At 45.5% G+C, this 25,529-nt stretch overlaps 1 protein-coding gene across 2 annotated transcripts in view; it reads right to left on the bottom strand.

The window, feature by feature from the left end:
* The window catches only part of AP1G1 (adaptor related protein complex 1 subunit gamma 1), a 100,764-nt gene extending 75,908 nt beyond the window's left edge, over positions 1-24,856 (bottom strand). For both annotated transcript variants that reach the window (XR_011384078.1, XM_002711697.5), the window contains exon 1: positions 24,351-24,856. The gene's annotated coding sequence lies outside the window, so the exon portion shown is untranslated. The remainder of the gene's footprint in view (positions 1-24,350) is intronic.
* Between the last annotated feature and the right edge of the window lie 673 nt (positions 24,857-25,529).

The raw sequence follows: 25,529 nt of genomic DNA, 5'->3' as shown, positions 1-25,529 counted from the left end.
TCTTTAAAAAAAAAAAACCTAAAATCAATATATATCAATGAGGAATACAAACAGCTTTCCTCTACAAAGACCTCAATGATTTTACAATGCAAACAAAAGGACAATTGGGAAAGTATAAATCTAGTCTTTAGAAGTACAGTCCAACAGGAAAGAAGTATATGAGTTTTAGCCAATTGAGAGAAAAACAAGCTAGCCCAAGTAAATGCTCAGCTATCAGTCACAAAATAGGAATATAGTATATGCCATGTACTTTTTATAGAGAATACTGAAGATCCAGCCTGAAACAAGGTCACAGAGTAAGTTAATGGCCTGACTCAACTTTCCTGATTCCCCCATTCAACATTCTTCCTCCAATGCTAAGATGTCTCTTAAAAACAGCTTAAAAATAGCAGCAACTTACTACGACAACTTAGTACTACTTAATTCCTTTACACATCATAAGAAAATACCTAAATAGGCATGAATGAAAATAAAAATTTACACAGTAAGAACTGAGCAAATGTAAGAAAATACATTCTAAGATCAAAACTAAACAGAAAGTTCTAGATCCAGAGAAGATGGAATAAGCACACATTCATCTGTCTCTCACTCTGAACACAATGATAAATCCTACACAAAATGCACACCACAGCCACGTGTATCTTTTTTCCACTGAACTGGCAAAGGTTACCATTTCCCCTCCAGTACGGTCTGGACTCAAAGGCAGCTCAAAATGCTGGGTAGAGAAGGAGTTCCAAGAAAAACCATCCCTTTCTGGTCCTAGGAGCCAGAAGAAGAGGATCAATGACAAAGAGGGAAAATTCTGTGAGTTTTTGTTTTTTCCCTTCCTTCCACCCTAAGCCCTAGGCAATAACTCAATAACCCTAGGCAGCTGTGGAAGAACAGTAATGGCAGTGACAGCCAGGCAGGCACCTGAAAACAGGAGAAAGTAAACTGGCCAGCTTAGTTAAGATTCCAAGAGTGAGTCCCCAAGAGTGGGAAGTAAAAAATTGTCTGTTCCCTTCACCAGGGGCCAGTGTTGTGGCGTAGCGGGTAAAGCCATCACTTCCAGCGCCAACATCCCTTTTGGGTGCCAGTTCGAGTTCCGATTGCTCCACTTCCAGTCCAGCTCTCTGCTGTGGCCTGGGAGGGCAGTGGAGGATGGCCCAAGTGCTTGGGCCCTGCACCCGCATGGGAGACCAGGAAGAAGCACCTGGCTCCTGGCTTCGGATAGCCGCAGCACCAGCCGTAGCGGCCATTTGGGGAGTGAACCAGTGGAAGGAAGACTTTTCTCTCTCTCTCTCTCTCTCTAACTCTACTTCTCAAATAAATTAAATAAATAAATAAAAAAAAGTTATGTTGCAAAAGGTTCATTTATATGAAATTTTTAAAGATTTATTTATTTATTTGAAAGGCAGAGACAGAAAGACAGTGAGACAGAGACAGAGAAAGAAATCTTTCATCTGCTGGTACACTCTCCAAATGGCCCCAACAACTGGAGCTGAGCCAAGCGCCAGGAGCCAGGAACTTCCTCCAGGTCTCTCAGATAAGAGTCTTGAGCCATTCTCCGCTGGCCTCCCAGGCACATCAGCAGAGAACAAGATCAGAAATGGAACAGCTATAACTCAACCTGGCACCCATATGGGATGCCGGCACTGGAGGCTATGGCTTAACCCTCTGTAACACAGTGCTGGCCCTACATGATATTCTTACAGAAGAGCGAGAGGATATCAGTGATTGTTATGTAATTAGGGTGCAAGGGGCCAGCGCTGTGGCGTAGCAGGTGAAGCCACAGCCTGCAGTGCTGGCATCCCATATGGGCACCAATTCGAGTCTTGGCTGCTCCACTTCCAATCTAGCTCTGTTATAACCTGAGAGAGCAGTAGAAAATGGCCCAAGTGCTTGGGTCCTTGCACCCGTGGGATACCTGTAGGAAGCTCCTGGTTCCTGGCTTCCGATCAGCGCAGCTGCAGCTGTTGTGACCAATTGGGGAGTGAACCAGCGTATGGAAGACCTCTCTCTCTCCCTCTCTGCCTCTCCTTCTCTCTGTGTAACTCTTGACTTACAAGTAAATAAATAAATCTTTAAAAAAGAAAAAAAGGTAATTAGGGTGCAGGATACTTAAAAGGGACAACATGAGCCGGCGCCGCGGCTCACTAGGCTAATCCTCCGCCTAGCGGTGCCGGAATACCGGGTTCTAGTCGCGGTCGGGGCGCCGGATTCTGTCCTAGTTGCCCCTCTTCCAGGCCAGCTCTCTGCTGTGGCCAGGGAGTGCAGTGGAGGATGGCCCAGGTCCTTGGACCCTGCACCCGCATGGGAGACCAGGAGAAGCACCTGGCTCCTGGCTTCGGATCAGCACGGTGCACCGGCCACAGCGTGCCGGCTGCAGTGGCTATTGGGGGGTGAACCAACAGAAAAGGAAGACCTTTCTCTCTGTCTATCTCACTGTCTAACTCTGCCTGTCCAAAAAAAAAAAAAATATTGTGTACACACATATCTATTTTACTGCATTTTAATTTTAAAATTAAAGATTTTTTAAAACGTAAACAAAAAACTTTTGAACAACTAGGATCTATTAGCTCAATTATAGAAAATATACATATATTCATAGGATATTACATGGCACTAATGAAAATGTTGCTAATTGTCCTAATAATTGTATTTAACCACTTGTGAAACAAAGCATTACTATAAAATCTCATATATTAAGATACGGTCAAACTGTTGGGCCCATAAAAGATGACACTAAATCCTCATATAATTATATAATTATTTTCTGCGCCAATGAACTAGATGTGGGACCTATGGGGGCTGGGAAACTAGAAAATGTTATCTGACTCATAAATGTTAAGATGCCTAGAAGGGAGTTTCTGTGTGGACTAAAAGCAACCTCCAAAGATGCAAGTCAGAAAAGCTGGCTGATGGGGCCCGCACTGTGGCGTTGCAAGTGACGTCGTCAACTGCAATGTTGGGAACCTATCTGGATACCAGCCTGAGTCCAGGCTACTCCATTTCTGATCCAGCTCCTTGCTTAATGTGCCTGAAAAAGCAGCAGCAGATGGCCCAAGTGTTTAGACCCCTGCACCCAAATCAGACACCTGGAAGAAGTTCCTGGCTTCAGTCCGGCCTAGCCCCAGCTGCTGCAGCCATTTGGGGAGTGAACCAGTGAATCTCCGCTTCCAAATCCAGCTCCCTGCTAATACACCTGGAAAAGCAGCGGGAAATGGCCCAAGACCTTGGGCCCTTGCACTTCAGCCTGTCCCAGCCTGGACACCTGCAGCCATTTGAGGAGTGAACCAGTAGATTAAAGACCACTTGCTCGCTCACTCACTCTCTCCTCTCTCTCTCTCTCTCCAATTCTGCCTTTCAAATAAATAAATAAATCTTAGAATTCAAAAGTCTACTGAGGAAAATAATTTGCACAATTCTAATTATATAACAAACAAGCAACAGCAGCACACAGAGGTTAAAATGCCTCTTGGGATGCCCATGTCTCATATCAGAATGCATGATTCAAGTCCCAGCTGTCACACTTTTCTGGTCCAGCTTCCCGTGAATGCACACCCTGGGAGAGAGCAAGTGATGGCTCAAGTACTTGGTTCCCTGCCACCCATGTGGGATACCTATAGTGAGTTCTGGTCTCCTGGTTTGGGCCTGGCCGTAGCTGTTGCATCTCTGACTCTGCCTTTCAAATAAAAATTAAAAAAAAAATTTTTTTTTAAAGAAGCAGAAACTAGGGAACATAATTTTCTATCATTTATCAGTTTCTGCCTTTTGTTTTTTTAAATATTTATTTATTTACTTGAGAGGCAGAGTTACAGAGAGAGGAACAGACAGAGAGAGAGGTCTTCCATCCACTGGTTTACTCCCAAAAGGCCACAATGGCTTGAACTGGGCTGCTGATCAGGAGCCAGGAGCTTCCTCTGAGTCTCGATTGTGGATATAGGGGCCAAGGCACTTGGGCCATCTTCCACTGCTTTCCCAGGCCATAAGCAGAGAGCTGGATTGAAGAGAAGCCAGGTCATGAATCGGCGCCCATATTGATGCCAGCACCGATACTGGATGCAGGCGGAGGCTTAACCTACTACGCCACAGCATGGGCCCCAAGAATATATTCCTTAGAAACAGAAAACTGCAGGCCGGCGCCGCAGCTCACTAGGCTAATCCTCCGCCTTGCGGTGCCGGCATACCGGGTTCTAGCCCCGGTCGGGGCGCCAGATTCTGTCCCGTTTGCCCCTCTTCCAGGCCAGCTCTCTGCTGTGGCCCAGGACTGCAGTGGAGGATGGCCCAAGTACTTGGGCCCTGCACCCCATGGGAGACCAGGAGAAGCACCTGGCTCCTGGCTTTGGATCAGCGCGGTGCGCCGGCCACGGCAGCCATTGGAGGGTGACCCAACGGCAAAAGGAAGACCTTTCTCTCTGTCTCTCTCTCTCACTGTCCACTCTGCCTGTCAAAAAAAAAAAAAAGAAACTGCTTTAGGAAAAGACACCTAACAGTAGTTAAAACTGTCACCTAATAACAAGGAAATAAACAATAGTAGCAAAATAATAAGCAAAATACTGTATACAACAGAAATAAGCATTGAGAAAACATAGTCTGAAACTGCTCAGTGTACAAGCACAAAGTGTTCAACTATACCTAGGGTTCTAACAGCACCCACAAATTACAAACAGTACCATAATGTAGCTTCTACAAAAGAACTGGATTCATCAAGAAATTATTCAAAGGAGATTAACATTTAATATGTAATGCACATGGGGGAAAAATACAAAATTATATCTGCCTAATAAACTTATAAAATTATGTGGTTTGCATACTAACTGCCCTATTAACACCAAAGACTGAGAAAAGCTTGTTAAAAATCTACCACAGGGGGCCGGCACCGTGGCTCACTAGGCTAATCCTCCGCCTTGCGGCGCCGGCACACCGGGTTCTAGTCCCGGTCAGGGCGCCGGATTCTGTCCCGGTTGCCCCTCTTCCAGGCCAGCTCTCTGCTGTGGCCCGGGAGGGCAGTAGAGGATGGCCCAAGTGCTTGGGACTTGTACCTGCATGGGAGACCAGGAGGAAGCGCCTGGCTCCTGGCTTCAGATCGGCGTAGCTCTGGCCATAGCAGCCATTTGGAGGGTGAACCAACAGAAGGAAGACCTTTGTCTCTCTCTCTCTCACCATCTAACTCTATCTGTCAAATAAATTAAAAAAAAAAAAATCTACCACAACAATTGTATTCCTGCCACTTTCTCCATTCATATCTACCCACTTATATTTACTATTTCAATGGTTTACTCAATGTCTAAGTGATCCATGTTACACATTTATGTCTCTTATATAGAAAGCAGTAGAAGATGGCCCAAGTGCTTGGACACCTGCATCCACGTGGGAGACCTGGAAGAAGCTCCTGGCTCCTGACTTTGAATCAGCCCAGCTCCGGCCATTGCAGCCATCTGGGGAGTGAACCAGCGGATGGAAGACCTCTTGTCTCTACCTCTCTCTGTAACTCTTTCTAATAAATAAAAATAATTTTTAAAAAATGTTCCAGGCTGGCGCCGCAACTCAATAGGCTAGTCCTCTGCCTGCGGCACCGGCACACTGGGTTCTAGTCCTGGTAGGAGCACTGGATTCTGTCCCCGTTGCTCCTCTTCCAGTCCAGCTCTCTGCTGTGGCCCAGGAAGGCAGTGGAGGATGGCCCAAGTCCTTGGGGCCTATACCTGCATGGGAGACCAGGAGAAGCACCTGGCTCCTGGCTTTGGATCAGCGCAGTGCGCCGGCCACAGTGGCCATTGGGGGATGACCCAACAGAAAAGGAAGATCTTTCTCTCTCTCTCTCTCACTGTCCACTTTGCCTGTTTAAAAAAAAAAAAAAAAGGTATGCTGACACAAGTAACTATGGGATAACAGTCTGGACTCAACCCAGTCACCCAGTCCTCTCATCTACCCTACCAGATAACTTTCTCCCTACTTCTGAACTCACACTCCCTGCTGTGGGCTTTAAGCTACTGACAGGCAAGTCAAGAACCCAAAACAAGGCAGCGGGGAGGGCAGGAGTAAGAGGGGCAGGCACACTTTGGTGCTACAGGTTAGGATGGGAGCCAGCACTGTGGCACAGCACATTAAACAGCTGTCTGCAGAGACAGCTTCCCATATGAGTGCCAGTTTGAGTCCTGGCTACTTCACTTCCAATCCCTGCTAATGTACCTGGGAAAGCAGCAGAGGATGACCCAAAGTTCTTTGGTCCCTACACCCACATGGGATACCCAGGATGAAACTCCTGGCTCCTAGCTTCAGCCTGGCTCAGCCCTGGCCATTGCAGCCATTTAGGGAGTGATTCCGACTTTCAAATAAATCTTTAAAAAAAAAAAAAAAGACAGGTTAAGCATCACTTGGGATGCCTATGTCAAAGTGCCAGGTTCAAGTTCCAGCTATTTTACATTTCCAATCCACCTTCATGCTTATGTGTCTGGAAAGCAGCAAATGAGGGCCCAAGGACCTGATCCCCCATCATCTATGTGGGAGACTCAGATGGAGGTCCTGGCCTAGGCCCCACTGTTGTAGACACTTGGGAAGTGAACCAGTGGATGGAACATACCTTTCTTTCTCCCTTTCACTCTGCCGTTTAAATAAATAAATCATTACAAAACACACACAGAATGAAAAACCTGGAGTTCTTAGTGCTATACCATCATTCCTCTCCTCAATCTAAATGTATCTGAGATCTAACTTTAAAAAAGAAATCCTCGCCGGCGCCGCAGCTCAATAGGCTAATCCTCCACCTAGCGGCGCCAGCACACCGGGTTCTAGTCCCGGTCAGGGCACTGAATTCTGTCCCGGTTGCCCCTCTTCCAGGCCAGCTCTCTGCTATGGCCCGGGAGTGCAGTGGAGGATGGCCCAAGTCCTTGGGCCCTGCACCCCATGGAAGACCAGGAGAAGCACCTGGCTCCTGGCTTCAGATCAGCGCGATGTGCCGGCTGCAGCGCGCCAGCCATGGAGGCCATTGGAAGGTGAACCAACGGCAAAAAGGAAGACCTTTCTCTCTGTCTCTCACTATCCACTCTGTCAATAAATAAATAAATAAAATAAAATAAAATAAAATAAAAAAGAAATCCTTGCAGGTTAGGCTACCACCTGCAATTCGTGCATCCCATATGAGCACTATTTCAAGTCTCAGCTGCTCCACTCCCAATCCAGCTTTCCTCTAATGTACCTGGAAAAGTAGTGGAAAAATGGCTAAAGACTTGGGCCCCCACCACACACATGGGAAACTTGGATGAAGTTCTTGGTTCCTGGCTTCCACATGGCCCATGCAGGATGTTGCAGCCATTTGGGGAGTGAACTAACCAAATGAAAACTCAATCTCCCTCTCCCCCCCTCACTCCATCTCCCCCTTGCCTCACCCCACCCCTAACTGCCTTTCAAATAAATAAATCTAAAAAAAAAAAAAAAAAAGGCAAGCAAAGAGAGAAATCCTAAATTAAAAGTAATTTTTCTTTTTTTTTTCTTTTCTTTTTTTCTTTTTTTGACAGGCAGAGTGGACAGTGAGAGAGAGAGACAGAGAGAAAGGTCTTCCTTTGCCGTTGGTTCACCCTCCAATGGCCGCCGCGGCCAGCGCGCTGCGGCCGGCGCACCGCGCTGATCCGCTGGCAGGAGCCAGGAGCCAGGTGCTTCTCCTGGTCTCCCATGGGGTGCAGGGCCCAAGGACTTGGGCCATCCTCCACTGCACTCCCTGGCCACAGCAGAGAGCTGGCCTAGAAGAGGGGCAACCGGGACAGAATCCGGCGCCCCGACCAGGACTAGAACCCGGTGTGCCGGTGCCGCTAGGCGGAGGATTAGCCTAGTGAGCCGCAGCGCCTGCTCTTAAAAGTAATTTTTCAACATTAAAGCCTCCTCCTTTTGAGGAGCAGGTATTAGACTAGCAGTTAAGATGCCTGTGTTCCACATCAGAGTGCCAGAGTTCAATTCAAGGCTCTGTCTCCCTTACATCAGCTACATGACAATGCAAGCCCTGGGAAGCAGCAGAGATGGTCCAATAACTGGGTTCTTTCTTGCCACCAGCTTGGGAGATCTCGATTGTGTTCTTGCTCCTTGATCTGGCCTCCTGGCCATTGCAAGTATCTGGGGAGCAGACCAGCACAGGGGAGCTCCTCTGTCTCTCAATTTTTTTTTTTTTTTTTTTTTTTTTGACAGGCAGAGTGGACATTGAGAGAGAGAGACAGAGAGAAAGGTCTTCCTTTTGCCGTTGGTTCACTCTCCAATGGCCGCCCCTATCAGAAGGCAGGAGCCAGGTGCTTCTCCTGGTCTCCCATGGGGTGCAGGGCCCAAGCACTTGGGCCATCCTCCACTGCACTCCCTGGCCACAGCAGAGAGCTGGCGTGGAAGAGGGGCAACCGGGACAGAATCCGGCGCCCCGACCGCGACTAGAACCCGGAGTGCCGGTGCCGCAAGGCGGAGGATTAGCCTACTGAGTCGTGGCGCCAGCCTCAAATTTTTCTTAAAGCAGTTCCTGGCTCCTGGTTTCAGATCATCCCAGCTCCAGCTGCTGCAGCCATTTAGGAGGTGAACCAGCTGATGAAAGATTGATTCATTCTCTCTCTCTCTCTCTCTCTCTTGCCCCCTCCCTGCAATTCTGTCTTCCAAATAAATAAATAAATCTTACAAAAAGAATGAAAGCTTAAACTAAATCAATCGAAGAATTCTATTATTCTTCAAGCAGACTTCTCCCTTCTAGTATATCTTACAGATACTGGCTGTCATTAAACTGACCTAGCCTGGATTTTTTATCAGTCATTGTGTTTTTATGGTTTTCTTTCTTTTGGGGGGAGTAGACAGGGAGTGTGGGAAGGGTGTACACCTGTTTCCTCTATATGAATAAATGTGTTCATAGAAGGGAAATGGTTTATAAAGTAAAGAGGTCAGTGTTCATAAATCACTGTTTGAATAAGAGAGATTAAATCTGGATGGAAGTATTTTATTCACCGGGTAGGCAAACATCACTGTGGGTCAAGGATAGCTCTGTCATCAGGTTTTCCCAGAGCCTACAATGATGAAAACATTCAAAACCATCCAAACATGTGCTCTTGTTTCAGGCTCACAAAGCAACTTTCCAATTATTAATCACCTCCCCTAGTACTTCAACTCCTAAGTACCTACACAAACAGCATGCTGTGGAAAGCATCCTCAAGTTACTCAGGAGAAAAGAACCACCCCCTTGTGAACCACAATACTACCATTTTAACTTACAAATCAGTGTGTGCGATCGGTCTGAACAATCTCTAGGTGAACTGCTGAAATGGAATTCCTGGATCTTCAAGGTTAAAGAATAGGCTGTGGAATGTGTAATCACATCAAGATACCACCACACCCTGTCTAGGCAGCCAGCTGGCTACGCTCTAAAAGGATGTAAGTTCAATTCTCTATGAACTGCCACTATAATTATAGGCATCTTCTGCTACACTTAATTATTTATAACTAAAACTCATCAAATTTGAGACTTAAAAAAATCTACATATATAAATGTAAACATGCCTACTGATGAATTCAATAGCATTAAGCAGCATGAAAAGTAATAAAGGTCAAGAATTCGGGTAAACAAATACATAATTAGGGGCCAGCGCTGTGGCATAGCAGGAAGCCACCGCCTACAGTGCCGGCATCCCAAATGGGCACTGGTTCTAGTCTCGGCTGCTCCTCTTCCGATCAAGCTCTCTGTTATGGCATGGGAAAGCAGTGGAAGATGGCCCAAGTCCCTGGGCACCTGTACCCATATGGTAGACCCAGAAGTTTCTGACTCCTGGCTTTGGATCGGTGCAGCTCCTGCCATTGTGGCCAACTGGGGAGTGATCCAGCGGATGGAAGACCTCTCTCTCTCTCTGCCGTTCCTGCTCTCTCTGTGTAACTCTGACTTTCAAATAAATAAATAAATCTTAAAAAAAAAAAAAAAAAAACTTGATTAGACACTAGTAAAATAAAAGGCAGTTTTTCACTCTCAACCCTAATGTTGTCAGCAAAATATACTAAGATGTCCTCAATTCCAGAAATGTCATCAAATTCTCCAAACAAAATATTAGTGTTTTAAAGCCGTGCCCCCAAGGAGAATAATAAATGTTGATGCAGGTTATTTGTGCTTGATGTAAAATTAGATGCCTTTTTAACTTTTATATATGTTTATTTTCTTACACCTTTCCAAGTAATCAACACATATAACTTGAGTAACAAAGCCTGCGTTGAAAATTCAAATCAACAAAAATCACAAGAATGAATAAACAAAGCAAAATCATAAACTCTTAAACTTAGTAAAATATCATTCATGGGGCTGGTGCTACACTGCAGCAGGTTAAACCGCCACCTGCAGTGCCAGCATCCCATATGGGTACCAGTTTGAATCCCAGCTGCTCCACTTCTGACTGAGCTCTCTGCTAATGCACCTGGAAAAACAGCAGAGGATAGCCCAAGTGCTTGGCCCCCTGTACCCACATGAGAGACCCAGAAGCTTCTGGTTCCTGGCTTTGGACTGGCCAGCTCCAGTTGTTGCAGCCATTTGGGGGATGAACTAGCAGGTGGAAGATCTGCCACTCTCTCTAATTCTGCCTTTCAAGTAAAATAAAATCTTTGAAAAAATAAAATAAAATGATGTCATTTACCCCAAAAAAATTTCTCCAAGGGCATTTTTCTACAAGATGACAAACAAAAACAACAGAAAGTCATTTAAGGGGCTGGCATTGTGGCATAACAGGTAAGGCTGCCACCTGCAGTGCGTCCAATATGGGCGCCGGTTCTAGTCCCAGCTGCTCCACTTCCCATCCATCTCTTCGTTATGGCCTGGGAAAGCAGTGGAAGATGGCCCAAGTCCTTGGACTCCTGCACACATGTGGGAGACCTGGAAGAAGTTCCTGGCTCCTGGCTTCGGATCCGTACAGCTCCGGTTGTTGCAGCCAACTGGGGAATGAACCAGCAGATGGAAGACCTCTCTCTCCACTTCTCCTTCTCTCTGTTTAACACTGCCTTTCAAATAAAATAAATAAATCTTTAAAAAAAAAAGTAATTTAATACTAACCTACAATATTCTTCATGAATCCAAGTTCTGTTAATTTTGAATACACAAAGGGGAGGTTAGTGAAAGGAGGCTGTCCACAGACAGTATTATATTCATTTTTAACTCCTGTTTCTGATATTAATTAGTAGGAATGGAGAGGGAAATGTCCCACTGACATCCATGTTAAAATAAAATACCTACAGGGCGGTGCAGTGGCACAGTAGGTTAATCCTCCACCTGAAGCGCCAGCGTCCCATACGGGCATCAGTTCAAGTCCCAGCTGCTCAACTTCCCATCCAGCTCTCTGCTATGGCCTGGAAAAGCAGTGGAAGATGGCCCAAGCATTTGGGACCCTGCAACTGCATGGGAAACCTGGAAGAAACTCCTGATTCCTGGCTTCAGATCAGTCCAGTTTCAGCCGTTGTGGCCATTTGGGGTTGAACCAGCGGACGAAAGACCTTTTCCCTCTCACTGTCTGTAACTTTACATCTCAAACAAATAAATAAAATCTTCAAAAGAAAAAGTAAAATTCCTAGAAATAAATTTAGTAAGAAAGACAAAAGAAGTATACGAAGTGTAAGAAAACTATGAAATCTAAAATACATTCATCAAAAATTCTGAAACATTACCTAAACAAATGCAGACACACCACACCAAGATAAAATTATCATTAACAAATGTCAGGCCTCCAAAATTAATATGTATGCATATAAAAGGGTACTCAGAAAGTTCATGGAAAATAGAATTATAAGAAGTTTAGGGGGCCAGTGCTGTGGCATAGCAGGTAAAGCCGCCACCTGCAGTGCCCGCATCCTATATGGGTGCCAGTTCAAGTTCCGGCTGCTCCATTTTTGATCCAGCTCTCTGCTATGGCCTGGTAAAGCAGTAGAAGATGGCCCAAAGTGCTTGGGCCTCTGCACCCACATGGGAGACCTAGAAGAAGCTCCTGGCTCCTGATTGGTGCAGCTCCAGCCATTGCGGCCAATTGGGGAGTGAACCAGTGGATGGAAGACTCTCTCTCTCTTCCTGCCTCTACTTCTTTCTCTGTGTAACTCTAACTTTCAAATAAAAAGAAAAATAAAAAAGAAGTTTAGGAAATGCCTGTACCCCACAACAAATTGTCAGGTTCCAGTTGTGGCTCCTTACTTTCAGATTCAGCTTCCAGCTAGGCAGCAGGTGATGGGTCAAATACTTAGGTCTCTGCACCCAAGTGGGAGATCAGACTGAGTTCCAGGCTCCTGGCTTCGGCCTGCCCTAACCCTGGCTGCTGTGGGCATTTGAGAAGGGAATGAGGGGATGTCTCTATCTGCCTCTCTGCCTTTTAAATGAAATGATCACCCAAATAATAAAAATAATTTTTTAAGATTTTCATCCAAAAAGTTTTTGCAATCCATGCAGTTTTTCATATCACACAGTTTTCATGACATTTTTAAAGAACTATTTTATACATGGATTTCAAAAATTTTTGCTGGGAAATGGTGCTGTGGTATAGTGCATAAAGTTGCCACCTGCAGCTATGGCATCCCATATGGGTGCCGGTTCAAGTCCCAGCTGCTCCACTTCAGATCCAGCTCCCTGTTAACGTGCCTCGGAGAGCAGAAGAACATGGCCCAAGTGCTTGGGCCCCAGCACTCTCAAGGGAGACCCAGAAGAAGCTCAAGAAGCTCCTGGGTCCTGGCTTCAGTTTGGCCCAGCTCTGCCAGTTGCAGCCATCTGGAAAATGAACCAGTCGATGGAAGACCTCTCTCTCTCTAACCCTCCCTTCCTCTCTCTCTAATGCTCAACTTTTTTGCACCAAGATAAAGATTTTGATTTTACACAGACATTCTGAAGCACCCGCGTAGAGCAACTACAAACAGCAGGCTTTTTTGAGGTTGTCTAAACTCAACAAAATTTTATCCCATATATATATATGAATAAATGCTGGGGCCAGCACTGTGACGTAGTGTGTTAAGCACCCGACTGTGGTGCTGGCATCCCATATGGGCACCGGTTTGTATCCCGGCTGCTCCTCTTCTTATCCGGCTCTCTGCTATGGCCTGGGAAAGCAGCAGAAGATGGCCCAACTCCTTGGGCCCCTGTCAGTGTGGGAGACCTGGAAGAAGCTCCTGGCTTCAGGTGGGCCAAGCTCTGGCTACTGTGGCCATCTGGAGAGTGAACCAGCAGATAGAAGACTTTCTCTCTGTCTCTTCGTCTGTTTCTGCAACTCTGCCTCTCAAATAAATGTTAAAAAAAAAAAAAAAAAGAATAAATGCTTAAGAATAGTCAAAACTGAAAAGCCAGGTATAAGCTCTTAACAGAAACTAACTTTCTATACAGTAATTACACTCAAAACAGTAAAATTATGGTATAAAAATTCTGAAAATTCAAAATTAGAACATTTATATAAACTTAATATAACAGGTAGCTTTTAATTCACCAAGAATAAAATTTTTATTTAATCTGTCTCAACTGGCTCTCTAAACAAAGGAAAATCATATAAGACTCCCCACCTCACACTGTATTAAGTGTTACAGATGAATATAGCTTGCTTTTAAAAAAGTTTATCTAGCCAGCGCCACGGCTCACTAGGCTAATCCTCCGCCTTGCGGCACCGGCACACCGGGTTCTAGTCCCGGTCGGGGCGCCGGATTCTGTCCCGGTTGCCCCTCTTCTAGGCCAGCTCTCTGCTGTGGCCAGGGAGTGCAGTGGAGGATGGCCCAAGTACTTGGGCCCTGCACCCCATGGGAGACCAGGATAAGTACCTGGCTCCTGCCATCGGATCAGCGCGGTGCACCGGAGCGGCCATTGGAGGGTGAACCAACGGCAAAGGAAGACCTTTCTCTCTGTCTCTCTCTCTCACTGTCCACTCTACCTGTCAAAAAAAAAAAAAAAAGTTTACCTATTTTCATCAAATTGAAAGGTAGAGCTACACAGAGATAATGCTTTCTTTTTAAACCACAATTTTTTAAAAAAATATTTGGGAGAACTTTTGCATATTCTTGTTACAAAGAGGCAGGGGGTCACAAATCATAGAGGAAAAGGACATAAACAGGTAAAAAAATGCCTGTTACACAAACAAGGTTAAAAGAAAAATGAAAGGCAAGAAAAGTATATGTGCCATATAACAAAGAATTAATATTCTATCAGGTATTCTTATAAGATGAGAGAAATAACAAAATAAATAACCAAATAAAAAGTAAATAAATACCCCCAAACAGACAGTGCTCAAGAACATGGGCAGACTAGTAAAAATTAAGAATTTATATCCAGTCGTGTGATGACAAGAACTCACAGTAGTAAGGGTGGAAATTATAAAACTATACCCATCTTTTTTTAGGATGTAATCTGGCAATAACACTTAAAATGTATTTCTCTATCAACCCAGAAATCACATTTTGGAGATTCTAGTCTATAGATATAAAAGCATCAGCAAATAAGATGATTTGTACACAAATACTTAATACTTTTTACAGTGGCAAAAACCTAACAATCCAAATGTTCACCAGAAAACAGCTGAACAAATGATGATATAACCATACTATAAGTCATAAAAGAGCTTTTATTTCTAAAAGATCTACTGATTTATTTGAAAGGCAGAGCAACAGAGAAAGAGATCTTCCATCTACTGGTTCACTAATGCAAATGGCTACAACAGCCAGGTCTGAGCTAGGCCAAAGCCAAGAACCCAAACTCCATCTAGGTCTCCCACATGGGTGGCAGAGACCCAAGTGCCTGGGTCGTCATCTGCTGCCTTTTAGAAGCATTAGCAGGAATCTGGACAGAAAGCATGGAGCACCCAGGACTCAAACAAAGCACTAAGATAGGCATCCCAAGCGTGGGCTTAACCAACTGACCACAACACTTGCCCTTTAAAAGAGCTATCTTGAAGATCAATGCAGAACTATATTTATTGACCATGATGCATTAAGACATGTTATAGAAGGGCCTACACAGTAGCATAGTGAGTTAAGTCACCGCCATCTGCTCACCAGAATCCCAAATGGGTGCCTATTCGTGTTCTGGCCGCTCTATTTCCAATCTAGCTCTCTGCTAGTGTGCCTGGAAAAGCAGTGAAAAATGACCCAAGTGCTTGGGTCCCTGCCACCCACATGGGAGACCCAGATGAAGCTCCTAGCTCCTGGCTTCAGTCTGACCAGGCCCTGGTCATTGTGGCCATTTGGGGAGTGAACCAACGGACAGAAGATCTCTCTATCTTTCCCCCTGTCTCTGTTACTCTTTCAAATACATAAGTAAACCTTAAAAAAAAAAAAAAAAAAAAAAGACTTGCTATAGAGTAATAAAAATAGCATGATATATTTTTTGTAAAAACAAAGAATTCCATATTCGTGCTAGTAGAAAAAATTATACATCATTGAGAGAAAAAGTGATAATCTGGGTAAGATGGCTATAAATAATAGAAGAGGTTAAAGAAAATTAGCAAAATTTTTATTGATTTATTTGAAAGGCAGAAAGAGACAGAAATGTCCCATCTGCTGGTTCACTCCCCAAATGCCTACAACAGCAGCCACAAAGGGGCCAGGCAAAAGAAAGAAGCCCAGAACTCAACACAGGTCTCCCATTTTGGTGGAAGAGATTCAACTAATTAAGCCATCACCTGCTGCCTTCTAGAGTGTGCATTTAGCAGGAAGTTAGAATTGGGAATGGAATGGGATTCAAACTCAAGCACTCCAATATAGACACAGGCGTCCCAATCAGCACCCTGCTATGCCAACATTTACCACAAAATTAATAGCTCTTTTAAAAGAAAGTATTTATATTTTTGTTATTAAAATGGAGAATTGTAACTATTACATTATTTCCTACAGTATAAACATTTTCTAAATCCTAGAATGATAGAAGTATACAAGCATATTATTCAAACACAACGGAGTATATGAATTTGATGTCATTTGAGTGTCCAAGAGTCTGCATGACTGGAGGCTTGGTCCCCAGGATGGTGGTACTGAGAGGTGGTAGAACCTTTAGGAGTTGGAGTTTTGTGGCAGATCTTAGGTCAAGGGCATTTAAGACCATTTTTATGCAATCCCTTGGTAATTATAATTGCTATAAAAGGAACAAATCTGGCCCTCCCTCACTCTACTTTCTGCCTCACCATGTGATCCTTCTCCTACATATGTTCCCCCCAGCCACCATGCCACATTTATTAACAAGAGGCTACATTATGCTATTTGGATCTTCAGCCTCCCAAACTGTGAGCTAAATCATCTCTTTTCTTCATGAAGTTAACTGGTTCAGTTATTTCATTGTAGTGATGAAAAGCTAATTAATGTTGGGAGGTCAGTAACAAATCACTGAAGAATCAATATATTTCCATTGTTATTAAGCTGGGAACTTCAATCTTTTTCCTATCAGTTCCTCAGCATAACGAATTATGTAATAAATATTCCAAAGAAATAAACATGGCAGGGGGAAAAGCAGATGTCTTTGATGCCACTTGAAGCTTTTGCTGAGTAAATCACAAAGACAAAAGGTTAATGTCGATTTTTGAATTAGATATCCAAGTAATATTTTCAAAAATACAGAGATAGAAATTTATGTTTTCTAAACCTGAAGATAAACTTCACTGACATCAACTATACTAGCCACAAGTAAATACTCTGCAGCAGATTTCCATAACTCAGTCAGGATCCTGAGTACTTTTGGCTCTGACACTGACCACCTACCACACTGCAGTATACTAACATTTTTTCCAAATCATTTTTATTCATATCATCTATTCTACAGAGTGACACTAAACGTCAGGCACTGTCTATGTAATAAGGATTATCATATGTTTTAGAGTTCTTATCCCCTAGAAGCTTAAGGGAAAATAGACAATTCAACTAGTACTAAAAAACTGCGGCCCTCCTTTGCCTGAGAGAAAACATGCCACACCTCTACACCTAGGGGCAGAGAGGAAGAACAGGTTCACAAGGTGGAAGCGAGAAAGAAGCACATTCCAGGTACAATGAGAATATGTACAATGAGAATAAAGAATAAGGAGTGTTCAAGGAACTGCAAAAAGTTCAGTGTGTAAATAAAAAATCATACAACCAAACACTAGTAATACCAAAGTACAAGCTACTTCCTCATAATACTTTCTTAAGGAATCAATACCATCTACAGAGATTTCATCATGGAAAAAGAAAAAAAAAAAAAAAAAAGGAAATACACAGCACATCCTCTCACTAGTATGGAAAAACACAATTTAAACCATGATACAGGGGCCGGCACTGTGGCATAGTGGTGGGTAAAGTTGCTGCCTGCAGGGCCGGCATCTCATATGGGCCCCAGTTTGAGTCCAGGCTGCTCCACTTCCAATTCATCATCCCTGCTGATGCATCTGGGAAAGCAGCAGAGGATGGTCCAAGTACTTGGGTCCTCGCACTCATGTGGGAGACCTGGAAGAAGCTCCTGGCTCCTGGCTTTGGACCCACCCAGCTCCCACCATTGCAGCCATTTGGAGATTGGAAAATTTCATTCTCTGTCTCTGTCTCTCTCTAGCTCTGCCTTTCAAATAAAAAAAAAATCCATTTTAAAAAAATACATATAAATATATAAGGACTATCTGAAAAGAAACACCTTTCTTCTTACAATCTAAGTTCTTTTTTCTATAATCATACCAAAAACCTAATATCTACAAAAATTCAACTAAATCTATATAGTATATCTAATTCTTTTTCCCATCCAGCCATATCAAACCAGTATTTTCATTATATTTTAAAAGTATGTAGGGGTCGGCGCCATGGCTCACTTGGTTAATCCTCCGCCTGCAGCGCCAGCATCCCATATGGGTGCCAGGTTCTAGTCCCGGTTGCTCCTCTTCCAGTCCAGCTCTCTGCTGTGGCCCAGGAGGGCAGTGGAGGATGGCCCAAGTGCTTGGGCACCTGCACCTGCATGGGAAACCAGGAAGAAGCACCTGGCTCCTGGCTTCGGATCGGCACAGCGCCGGCCATAGCGGCCATTTGGGGAGTGAACCAACTAAAGGAAGACCCTTCTCTTTCTCTGTCTCTGTCTCTGTCTCTCTCTCTTACTGTCTATAGCTCTACCTGTCAAATTCAAAAAAAGTATGTTTTGGGGGCTGGCACTATGGCACAGCAGGTTAAAGCTCCGGCCTGCAGTGCTGGTATCCCACATGGGCACCAGTTAAGAGTCCCAGCTGCTCCACTTCCAATCTAATTCCCTACCTGGGAAAGCAGCAGAGGATGGCCCAAGTGCTTTAGCCCCTGCAACCACCTGGGAGACCCGAAAGAAGCTCCTGACTCCTGGCTTCAGCCTGGCCCAACCCTGGTCATTGTGGTCATTTTGGAAGTAAACTAGCAGATGGAAGACCTCTCTCTCTGTAACTCTGCCTTTCAAATTATTCTTTAAATAAATAAATTTAAATAAATTTTTTAAAAAGTATGTTCAATAATTTTTCAAAGAGAATCATTAATAAAAACTTTTTAAAAAAAGGAATGAAAAAACAACTTCTCTTCCTTTTCTTCAGCTTCAAACTGTACAATTTCTCAATAGTGAGGCTTAGTAAATAGCTTCACTAACATGAGCTGTAAAAGCAGTTATGAAACAACCTCTTTTACTTTGAGTTGTATAATCATTTACAAAAGTTAGCTCTAATAATTGAATAGTATATATAATCTAACCCATAAGGCTTAATTTTAACCCAAATCCTTGTAAATATAGAGGAGTACAAGTCATTTCAGGGGGCTGACATCATGCACAGAGGGTTAAGCTGCCACCTGTGACCCTGGCCTCCCAAATGAGCACTAGTTCGTGTCCCAGCTGCTCCACTTCCAATCCAGCTCTCTGCCAATATGCCTAGGAAAGCAGAGGAAGATGGCCCAGTACTGGGGCCCCTGCCACCCATATGGAGTTTCAGGCTCCTGGCTTCAGCCTGGCCCAGATCTCGCTGTTGTGGCCATCTGGGAAGTGAACCAATGGATGAAGAGCAATCTCTCTCTCTCTCTCTGCATTTCAAATAAACAAATAAATCTTAAAAAATAATAATTTTAGGCCGGCATCGCGGCTCAATAGGCTAATCCTCCGCCTGCAGCGCCAGCACACTGGGTTCTAGTCCCGGTCAGGGCGCTGGATTCTGTCCTGGCTGCTCCTCTTCCAGTCCAGCTCTCTGCTGTGGCCAGGGAGTGCAGTGAAGGATGGCCCAAGTCCTTGGGCCCTGCACCCACATGGGAGAACAGGAGAAGCACCTGGCCCCTGCCTTCGGATCAGTGCAGTGTGCCAGCTGCAGCATGCTGGCCACAGCGGCCATTGGAGAGTGAACCAACGGCAAAGGAAGACCTTTCTCTCTCTCTCTCTCACTGTCCACTCTGCCTGTCAAAAAATAATAATAATTTTAAAAATTGTTTCACAGTTTCAAGAGTTCAGCTCACATCTTTCTCATATTTGCTACTCCCAGGAATCTATAACATTAACCTCAAAACCAGACAAACTGAAAATCCTGGAATGCCTGGTACACTCCAGGGAGACACAAGCAGCAAATTGGAGTCAGCAAAGCAACTAAATGCCTATCAGTTTACACTGTGACTCCTATACTGTACCAACAGGGAAAAGGGGTAACAACTACTTGTTTTCAGAAGTGTCGCTCCGCCTCTTCACGGAGGAACGACACTAAACCCTGCCTAGGCTTCATATCCGAGTCACGGCACCATTATGTCGCTCCCCGTCTTCCTGGAGGAACGACACAAGACCCTGCGCTGTTCTTTCGTCTGCTCAGCCCTCCCCAGGTTTGCTGCTGGTTCTTCCCGGGTGGGCTACCGTCCCTTCCACCTCCGTGGAAGGGCGGTTCCCCCTGCCACTTTCCCCACTTCCGCGGGGGAGCGGCACACCGCCGGCCGGCTCTCTCGGGGGCTGCTCAGGTGTTCCTTCAGATAGATGTTCCCCCATGCATGTTGTCTCTCTCCTCCTTTATAGTCCTCTTCCACCAATCCCAACTCTGCTACCCACACGCCGAGTACGCTGCTCTCCTCCAATCAGGAGCAGGTCCTGCTGTTTATTGGTTGAACTGGAGGCAGCTGTGTAGAAGCTGTTTCCTCCTCTCCCAGCGCCGTATTGTGGGAGAGCAGATGCATAGAATAAGTCTTAATTCCAGTAACTTAGTCTAGTCCGAGTTGCTCCCCACAAGAAGTCTTTATATAAGCACAAAGGTCACATGTATTTTCCCCATCTTTTTTTCTCTTATGTATCTATTCAATTCTTCATTGACAATATTCAAAACATTCATTTTCTCTATCCAATTGTCTGACTAGGCTTTTAAAAAGCAAAACTTTCAAGTATATGAAAAAGCACACCTCATTTCAATCACATTATCTTATACCTTGCCTTTTTATACCAAAGTGTTAGCTAATACTGATTCAACAAGTTTGAAAAGTCTGTTTTTGGCCGGTGCCGCAGCTCAATAGGCTAAACCTCCACCTAGTGGCGCCGGCACACCGGGTTCTAGTCCCGGTCGGGGCGCCGGATTCTGTCCCGGTTGCCCCTCTTCCAGGCCAGCTCTCTGCTGTGGCCCAGGAGTGCAGTGGAGGATGGCCCAAGTGCTTGGGCCCTGCACCTGCATGGGAGACCAGGAGAAGCACCTGGCTCCTGGCTTCGGATCAGCACGGTGCAGGGGCTGTAGAGGCCATTGGTAAACCAACGGTAAAGGTAAGACCTCTCTGTCTCTCACTGTCCACTCTGCCTGTCAAAAAAAAAGAAAAAAAAAAAAAAAGAAAAGTCTGTTTTGGGGGTGCTGGCACTGTGGTGGAGTGGGTAAAGCCACTGCCTGCAATATCAGCATCCTATATGGGCGCCAGTTCGAGTCCCAGCTGCCCTACTTCCAATCCAGCTCTCTACTACGGCCTGGGAAAGCAGTGGAGGATGCCCCAAGTCCTTGGGCACCTGTACCCATGTGGGACACCCAGAAGAAGCTTCTGGATCCTGGCTTTGGATCAGCTCAGCTCCAGCCAGTGTGGCCATTTGGGGAGTGAACCAGCAGAAGACCTTTCTCTCTGTCTCTACCTCTGTAACTGCCTCTCAAATTAATTAATTAATTAACTAAAGCTAAAACAAAGAGAAAGAAAAAAACATGCATGGACTTTATTTTTCACCAAAAATCCTTTATATTTTAATCCTATTTTTCCACTAACTTTATGAAATACCCTTGTATATGTTCTCTTAATATTAAAATTCCTTCCTATTTTAAATAATATCTTTCATAAGAAACTGAATAAAATTAAGAGATGAAAGCCAAAATCAAGAACTGAAAACCACCCAGAAAGCAATGGAACATTAAATTACAAGCAACAAGGCTGGCACTGTGATGTAGCGGGTAAAGCCGCCGCCACTGCCTGCAGCACTGGCATCCCATATGGATGCTGGTTCGAGTCCCAGCTGCTCCACTTCCGATCCAGCTTTCTGCTATGGCCTGAGAAAGCACTAGAAGATGGCCCAAGTCCTGGGGCCTCTGCACCCGCGTGGGAGACCTGGAAGAGGCTCCTGGCTCCTGGCTTCAGATTGGCTCAGCTCCAGCCATTGTGGCCACCTGCGGAGTGGACCAGCAAATGGAAGACCTCTCTCTCTCTCTCTCTCTCTGCCTCTCCTCTCTGTAACTCTTTGAAATAAATAAATAAATCTTTTTAAAAAATTACAAGCACCAGCAGCAAGTGTCGTGGTGCAGTGTGTTAAGGTGCGCCTACAATGCCAGCATTCCCTAAGAACACAGGTTATAGTCATGGCTGCTCCACTTCCTATCCAGCTCCCTGCTAATTCTCCTAGGAAGGCAGTGGTGATATCCCAAGTACTTGAACCCCTGCCACCCACATTTTAACCTGGATGGAGTTCCAGGCTCCTGGCTTCAGTCTGGCCCAGCCCTGGCCCTGTGGCCATTTGGGGAAGGAACCAGAGGATGAAAGAACTCTTGCTCTCTCACACGTGTGCGCTGCTCTCTACCTTTCAAATAAAACAAATCTTTTTTTATAAAAATTACAAGAACCTGAAACAGCTAAACAAGCTGCTATTTCTAGAAAGGTAGCAGTTTTGTATTTTTCTTGAAGCTTAATTTAAATAAGAGTTTTATGGTTTTGATATCAACTAAGTCTGGCTGTATACATAAAATTCAAAAATCCTCATCAAATGCAAATAAGAGGATTAAGCACTGCAAAAATCTATTTTGGTATGTAGATGCCCAGTTCAATTTTTTAATTAAAAGTAATCCTTTGGAAAACACTCCTTCAACTTTTTTAACTTGTATAGTTTTCATAAATCACAAAAACTTGGTTTTGCATATCACTGAATTTTAAAACTCACTATTAAAATAAATACTGGGGGTGAAATATCACCAGGGCATTACTAACAATTTCTGTACTTCTCAATTTCACTCTACTAGTTGCCCCAAATCAGAAGCGCTGTCAGTCAGATCAAAGAGCAATCAACTGTTATCAAAAGAAAACTGAATGGAGGTTTCCTAAACACTATTAATTCAAGTGCAACTCCTAATAATCCTAAACAAAGCAGACATTCACATATGAGCTGATCAATCAATGGTGCAGTGAACAGCACTTTGCCAATAAAGTGTTAAGGCAAAAGGAACATTTTCTCAAGTGAATGCAAACCGTTTAAGATAAGCAGTGTTTACCTACCAGTACATTATACTATGAAATGAACTGAGTTCAGTTAACACCCACCTCTTAACTCTCCCAATATCGCTAGAAAATCTGTAACTCTGAAACACATTTCAGTAGTAACCACAAGGAAGTACTTAGTACATGAGTGAATATTCCATAAGTGTTCAGTGTCTGACAGTTCCTGTAAACCCAGAGAAAATTCCATAGATTCCAATTAATACAAACTCACAGAACTGCTGCCTGAGTAAGACTATTAACAAGAACAGAGCACATATGCTCAAAATATTTAGTTGTCGTATGACTGTACAGGAATTTATCTAGTCTAATTTCAATAACCTAGTAAGAATAATGCATCTGTGTGGTTTAGAAATAGTAAAAGACGTGGTTCGGTTCAAGTCATAAATTTAAATTTCAAGTCACTAGACTGCGACCTCAAATGCCTTATTCCTCTTTTGCAAAGGTAAAAACCCAGGGTGATTCAGTCACACTCACCTAACTTGAAATGTAGGAAATAATCAGTGAATTACTGTGAAACGCTTTTTGTTCAAGTATGCTAGGTCGCAAACATGCATTAAGAGTAAAACAAAAGTAGTAAGATCATGGACACCGGGAAGGTCCTTGTTTTTCAAACCAGAAGTCAAGGTATATATAGTCTGACAAGCATTGCAAAGAACAATAGAAATGAGTATTAAAAATCCAACTATTTCCAAAAAATCCGATACAGGAAGTATTTTCATAATCAGCACACGTCATGTCTGTAGGAACACCTGAAGAAAGCCCTCACTCCTCTCTGCCAACTAATCCCTCCGCCAGCCCAAAGAAGTTAACTCTCCTGCCGACCTAAGTCAGATTACCACTCTGCACAGATTCCCATGCTCAAGGGCAGACAGGATCACGGAAATCACAGGAAAGTCGGTAGCCACCCAAAGAGTAAGCGGCCAACACAGGAACAGAACCCACAAAGGAGAAAAACATGTGACAGCTCCCGCCCCCCAAAAGCCGTCTGATCTGCTGGATGCACGCGGGGCGCCGAGGCACGGCGAGCGAGCGGCTGCACGCATCTCCCACCCAGCCCAACATAACCAACCGCCCCGACTCTCCCAGACGATCAGGGCGATCATCAGAGGCTGACGTCCGCGGGGTCAGGAGTTCCGACAGAAGGGAGAGCGGAGCACTCGCGGGTGAGTTTTTAAAACATTGAAAAAAAAAATTTTTTTTTAAAGGGGGAAATTGGGGAGGAAGTTGGCTGGAAGATCAGCGCGAGGCGAGGCCAATGTCCGGTTCGGCGAGGACGGCGTTGCAAGGGCAGGCAGCGCTCCGCCGAGCCTCTGGAAAAGCTGAGTTCTCTCTGAGACCTGACCCGGGCAGGAGACGCGAGAACGCGGATAACGCGGCTCCGAGACGGCACGCGGGGGTGGGGCCCGCACCGCTCAACCCTGGGCTCGCTGAATGAGCCCGCAAAGCAAGAGCGCAGCCTGAGAAAGTCAATGGGTTCAAGGAGGCTCGCACCGGCCGGGCAACGCCACGGCACGGAAGGCCGCTGCCTCCCGCTCCGAGGCCTCGGGGTCAGCCCCTCAAGAAGTCGGAGCAGTCCCCGGGGCTCCGGGCCCCTCCTGGCCCAGCCTCCGTCCACCCCCCACCAGCCTGGCACCGGACCCCGGCACTGACAGGAAGCTTCCGGCCGTGCGCTCGCGGCAGCAGCAGGGCAAAAGCAGCAATATGCTCTCAGCGCCGCGAGTGACACTCACCGGCCCGAAACCTCGAATGAAACCAGCAGCTTCGGGGGCGGCGGCAGCAGTGGCAGCAGGAACCGAACATCCAAAATGGCGGCTCCCTCGGCCTCACCACCGCTACCGCAGGCGGAGGGATCCTCGGAAGGAAGGGAGTTTTTAACTAACTTCCCACGCTACCGCAGAAACTTCGGCCCCTTATGCCCCTCTCCTAGCCGATTCCGCGTCCCCTAACGGCAACTTCTCGTGCCTCCCTTCTCGGATTAGCCAAGAACTCGGACCCCGCCGAGGACTATTTGCCAAGGAGGAGGCGACTGCGCCTGGCAGAGCGACGCAGAGCGTAGCCGGAGTCGGGGCTGTCACTGATGACGCGAGACGCTGCTGCCGAGTCACCGCTGCGATGAGTCTGAGCGAGAAAGAGCCGGCCGGCCCCGCCGCCGACGGACATTGGTTCCGCTTCGCGGTGATGGTGGCGGCGGCGGCGGTGGGGTGCTGGGCTACCAGGAAGCAGTGGGGCCACCTGAAGGGGGTGGGGCTAGGGGAAGTGGCCGAGGAAGTGGGAGCGGCCAGGAGGCGGGGACCGCTGAGCCGGGCTGAGCTGGTCTTAATCACGAGGATCCCAGGCTCCTTCCTCTCACCTTTGAGACGTTGCCTGTCTCCTCAGGAACGTACTTCATTCATGTGGTCTAGACATCTATCATTTTATGGTATCTGTGCCACAAGTTTTGTGAAGAGGTAGAGGTTGACACCGAAGGATGGCTTCCACACAACTGCGTTATTGCGTCTTGCTCCTGCATTGGACGAGTGACTTGAACTCTCCGGGACCTGTTTCCTCATGTGTAAAAAGGGAAGATTTGGACTAATGAGAGCTAAACCCTTTCCAGAATGGGCTTTCCGTCTGACTTCGGGAATTCATGATTTGCGTCAAAAAAAATCCAACGGGACAGTTCTTGGCTTGATAAATAATTAGTATCAGCTGAAACCAGTCTTTTCCACGTGAATGTGCAAAGTGCCCTGATATCTTGGCCCATTTAAAGGACAGGTGACCTACCTGAACTAAAATCCTCTGGTTATAGCCAGGCGTTGTGGGGTAGCGAGTTAAACTCTGGCTCGGGACACCCGGATCCTCTATCAGCGTCCCCGGGTTCAAGTCTCAGCATCTTCGGATCCAGCGCCCTGCTAATACAACCTGGGAGG

This window comes from Oryctolagus cuniculus, chromosome 18 (genome assembly GCF_964237555.1).
Source record: "Oryctolagus cuniculus chromosome 18, mOryCun1.1, whole genome shotgun sequence".
Lineage (NCBI taxonomy): Eukaryota > Metazoa > Chordata > Mammalia > Lagomorpha > Leporidae > Oryctolagus > Oryctolagus cuniculus.
The sequence above is the reverse complement of the archived record's forward strand: the minus strand, read 5'-3'. Positions and strand labels throughout refer to the sequence as shown.